This window comes from Pteropus vampyrus, unplaced genomic scaffold, assembly GCF_000151845.1.
Source record: "Pteropus vampyrus isolate Shadow unplaced genomic scaffold, Pvam_2.0 Scaffold7, whole genome shotgun sequence".
NCBI classification, from domain to species: Eukaryota; Metazoa; Chordata; class Mammalia; order Chiroptera; family Pteropodidae; genus Pteropus; species Pteropus vampyrus.
In genome coordinates, this window is record NW_011888788.1 from 8,483,649 (window position 1) to 8,489,083 (window position 5,435).

General features: G+C 36.3%; 1 long non-coding RNA gene across 1 annotated transcript; it reads left to right on the plus strand.

The window, feature by feature from the left end:
* The first annotated feature begins 208 nt into the window (after positions 1-208).
* Positions 209-1,361, plus strand: LOC111746008. The gene is made up of 2 exons (XR_002782874.1): positions 209-433; positions 1,107-1,361. It is a non-coding gene; the product is annotated as an uncharacterized LOC111746008 (long non-coding RNA).
* Positions 1,362-5,435: the final 4,074 nt, after the last annotated feature.

Consider the following 5,435-nt stretch of genomic DNA (forward strand, 5'->3'; position numbering starts at 1 on the left):
TAAGCATGAGCCCATCTGCCTTCAAGTCCTGATCCATCACTAGGAAGCTGCAAGGCCAAGAGCAAATTTCTTGACCTCTCAGGGACACAAATACACAGGGTAAAGTTTGACTAGATCACTGTTTTTGTTTGTTTTATCTCAGCCCACATCCTTGCCTAACTTCTTTCCAGCCATATTCTGCTTTTCTTTCTCTCTTATAGGTTTTCCCTGAAGCCAATACATCAATACATCGCTTGCAAGAACCCCAACAGGCGGCTCTATACATGGGGAGTCCGACCTAAGACATATGATAATAGTTGGAGGGAAAATGCATCTTTTGCAGCCCAATGGGAGCCACCAAAATCTACGAGGAATTGGCATCCATCTTCCATCCTCCAACCAGCAGGAGTCTCCTTTCATTAGATCTACACATTGGATTTTCACAAGATTCCTGGTAAATGACAGCTCTTAGATACAAATGTCTGAAAGCTGTTGGACCAGAAGATCTCTAATGTTGGGTCTAGCTTGACAGTTCTGGAAAGACTTTCTCTACTACTCACTGAATAATAGTGCTCTGGATTTATTGAGATTGGGGAATAAATGGAGCCAGGCTAGGTATTAAAGAATATATGGCTGGAAGAAGCCTTGGGCATCACTGAGAAAAATTTCAGATTATTTCAAATAGAAGCGTTATTTTCATCCTTTAGATTTTCAGTCTGCCTCCTTTGGTTGCTTGCCTCCCTGAAAATCTCAGAACTTTTATACCAGGGTAGATGCTGTTGTTGCTCTGCCTAGATACTCTTTTATTGGACTTGGGTATCCATCCTTCAGTTGTCCTAAGCTAATGGGAGCCACCTCACCTAGAGATGCCTGGGAGTTTATCCCCCAGTATCCATGTTCCACCTATTCCAGGTAAGAGATTGTCATGGCCAATGGCTAAATCATGCTGGGAATTTAAAGTGTACCCTTTTGCTTCCAGCTGAAACCAATCTGTAATTTAATTCACACTCCAGATATTCTTATGGGATCAGACTGAAGCTAGACTCTAGCTGAGACCACGATGTTGCTCAGCCCCTTTTCCTGCTCCATCTTGCTTCTCTCACTCCCTTATTGTTTTCTCTTGACAGCACACCCTAAAAAAATCATTGGCAAAACAACTCCTCAGTAAGGCTTTGCTGCTGGAAAACTTGGCGTGCTAATAGTTCAGATATCTGAGGGCCACAAAAGGTGAGATTTGGCTGGGGACCAAACACCAATTGATAAAAATGAGGTCCAAAGGAAGCAATTTAGGGGTCCTTGATTCAGAAAAGCTAGTATGTCATACCCTTTTCAAATTTCCCAAACAGCTCTTCAATGTGTGAAAATAAATAAGAAAAAGAAAATTTTCTTATTAGTGTGTTTTCTTATTCAAGAAATCAGAGGATTTTTTTTCTTATAGCTGTATCTTCAGTGTTCATAACAGTTTGTAACTTATTAAATGTATTTCAAGAAATATTCCAAAATATATTGTTGGTAGACGTTCATATTTCTGAATGCATTTGGAATACAATGAAGACATAAAAAATGGCAGGCTTAAGGGACAAGATAGAAGATAAACCTACTTTTAGGTTTATTAACTTTGCTTCTTTTCACTGAAGGAGAGCAAGTCTTATTAAATTCTAATTATGTTCCCATTCTTTTGCATTCTGATTGTTATGTTCTTTTAGTATGCTTCTTTTAGAGAAATTAACTGTGTTCAGAATTGTGTATTCAATATCCATCATATGTGAGCTTTAAGCTACAATTTCTGTAGACTACGCTATTACTCAATTCTAAATGCCATTTTAAAAGCCAGTTTTGACATTTATTCAAACCATCTGAGGTCTCTAGTCCTCTGGGGAGACCGTGTGTGGTGCTGAATAACTAATATGAATTCCTCAAGCCTTCGAATGGTTTATGGAGCAGGATGTGATATCAGGATCTTTGAGATGTTCAGTGGAGTTAAATCTGGCATTACCTTTGCAGTTATCTTTCTTTGTTGAGAACCAAGTAAAAACATTTCTTGATGGATAGAGAGAGAAATGAAAGAAATTTGGGGGAAATTTGGCCCCTTTTCACCCCCAGGATATCTTTATTTTAATTTTCTTTCTATTACTTAAGTAATTACCTTTCGTAGGGGAGTGCAGAACAGAAATTGGGGTGAGGTACTCACCTGAAGCACAAAATTTAAGCGGGTGCCAAAAAATATTTTAATGCACTATTTTTATTGTGGTGAAAACATATATAATTTATCATTTTAACACCACTGAACAACAACACTCCTTTTCCTCCTATCCCCAGTCCCTGTTAACCAAAATTCTACTTTCTGTTTCTATGAATTTGACTACTTTAGATATGTAAGTGGAATCACGCAGTTTGTCCTTTTGTAACTAGCTTATTTAGCGTAGTGTCCTCACAGCTCATCCATGTTGTATGTAGTATATGCCAGAATTTCCTTATTTTTTTAAGGCTGAATAATATTCCATTGTATGTGTATACCATATTTCCTTTATCCATTCATCCATTGATAAATATTTGGGTTGCTTCCTCCTCTTGGCTATTGTGAATAGCCAAGAATTACTAATATTATGTTATGTGTTGATTATACCATAATTTCTTTATTCTTTTTTCTTTTTGCTCTTCTGACTCGATTTTAAATGACTGGTCTTCAACTTTGCCAATTCTTCTGCCTGATCAAGCCTTCTAATAAAATTTTCAGTTTATGTACTGTATTTTTCAGCTCCAGAATTTCCATTTCTTTTGTATAGTTTTTATCTCTTTTTTAATCTATTTTTGTTCATACATTGTTTTTCTGATTTCATTTAGTTTTCTACATGTGTTTTGTTCTATCTCAGTCAGCATTTTGTTGACAATTATTTTAAGTTCATTTTCAGGAAGCTCATAGCTCTATTTTTCTTTAGGGTTGGTTTCTCGATGTTTATATTATTACTTTGATTGGGCTATGCTTGCCTGTTTATTTGTATGCCTTATAATTTGTTGTTGTTTTTGGGATTTAAGCATTTGAAACAAACAACCACTTCTCTCTGTCTCTGTGAATTGGTTTTATGCAGACTGGCTGAAGGTTCTAGAACCTCTTAAATTTTTTCTGATTTCTTGCTCTCTTTATATCTGCCTGCAAACTGCAGCTGTAACATGCTGCTCACCTCTGTTTACAGTGGTTTACAAATCCCATTAGCACTATGAGTCGGCAAGACATAAACCAATCCCTCAGGTTGTCCCTAGACAAGCCAGAACCTTGGATGCATGATCCACTCTTTTGTTAGCACCTCAAGGGAGGAGCTCATGTTAGGTGAGTGAGTGGGGTGGGAGGGATCTCCCAGTTGCTCTATGCTATGCCACATAGGTAGAGGGACACAAATGAATGTGTCAAATACTGTGGATTTTTCTACACTTTGCAGTGGAATCCTGTCATTGTTTCACAACGGTCTGGGTTTTAAAGCTTCTCAGTTGGTCTCTAGAGTATTCACAGGGATATTCATATATTGTTAACTTGATGTCCCTGTAGGAGAAAGAGGGCCTGTTACTTCCTAGTCTGCTATTGTGTTGATATCTGAATCACTTTCATCTTCATTCAAATCTATTTTTAGAAAGACTACCTTAGTAAAGCCATTGATCTCAATGTAAGTCATTGCTCTTCTCTGCCTGAGACCTTGTATTTAAACCTTATTTTGCTGCAAGAGTGAAAGAATAAACAATATTTTAAAGAATCAAAATTAATGCAGAAAACACTTAAAATTTCAAAAATTTAAATTAATGTCAGAGTGTTTATTATATTTTTAAGGTAAAATTCTAAGAGACTACTGACTTGTTATAGAGAATGAAGAAGAAAAGTTATGTGTGACTTAGTGAGTTGTTACTATTTGCGACTCATAGGCAAAGATAGTCTTAACTTGAAGCTAGAACAAATTTAATCATCATGTTTAAAGCAACTGTGATAACAGGCTAATGTTCAAAGGTAGGGAAGGTAGAAGAAAAAGATGCATTAACTGAAATAGCAGAAGTACACTTTGTCTTGCTTAATGTGTATTGACAGCCTATCGTCAATAGATAAGCAGGAATGAAAGGAAATATCAGGTAAAAAGTTAGAGACCCAATGTGTGGGTTATTCAATGCACTCCTGAAGTTAATGTAGATTTTTTTTGTCTGTACTTTTTCACTCAAAAGTAAGAATTTAAATTTTGAAACCAAAAGCATCTTCTTCTTTGCAAAAAGCATCTTCCATTTTGTAAGACAGTTTGGAGGCAGGTGGTAATTGAAGATTTAAAGAGCAAAATTTCAACTCTGTTAAAAGCAATTGTGTGTTTAAATTATTCCTAAATAGGTAGATAAGGCTGAATTTTCTGTCTCTAATCCTCTTCTATCCCTGAGGCCTCTAGGCTTCCTCTTTCTTGCTTCAGATCTCTTTATGTACACCTGCTCACCTTCATCTTTACACAAATACACTCTCAGAAAGATTCTTCCTTAGTAAGAATGTAAGCCATTGCTACCCCCTGCCTGGGGACTTGCATTTAAATCTTATTTTGCTGCAAGAGTGAAAAGAATAAACAGGCTTTTTCCTTGTCAAATGGATTTCAGGCCTTTCTGAGGAGACAGCAAGTATTGAGTGAGGGTCCTACCTGAGAGCAGATAGGAGATGTTACACTATCTATCACCTTTGCTTCTGCAAAGGCTGACCTTGGTGGCATTGATCATGCAGAAAGAACTATTTAAATGAAATAATATTTGATATTGAGATGATACCTCATAAATTGATGTGAAGAACATTTATAAAGAGGAAATGTAATTCTGTACCATTTCTGACATTTGTATTCTAAATAGTCAGAGGAAAATGAGCAATGGGTATTTCCTAATCTCCCCTGGCTAGTTCAGTAGGAATGGAGACATGCAAAACTGGCATTCGCTCAAGTAGGGTTAATGGTTCTCCCTAAAGTAAAAAAAAGATACCTCAAAAACGTTTTATGAACATATTCCCTCCTTCCTTTATTCAACACATACTAATTGAACTTTCAATGTGTGTCAGGCATTGTTCCAGGCCCTTGATTTTCAGAAGAAAACAAAACTTCATAGATAACTGTGTCACCTGGGGATATCATGGGAGGAAGACATGTAGCTTTAGAAACGTGCTCTTTGATTTAAATTGTAGAGAATATGAAAAACTTCTGAAGACAATGGAGCTAAGTGTAGTAGGTTCTAAAACACTGTTTTATCTGTGTATCAATTAGAAATCTTGCTTAGCTGGCAATTGATTTTCCTAATAATGATGATTAAATAACACAAGAGTAAAAATGCTCTCTGGATCATGAAAGAAAATTAGGTTCTGTTTAACACAGAACCTGTGTTAAATGTATTTCTTAATTATTTGAAAGTCTGTGTGTCTCAATTAATCAGGCAACGTGATTAACTAAAGAAGGTTTTTT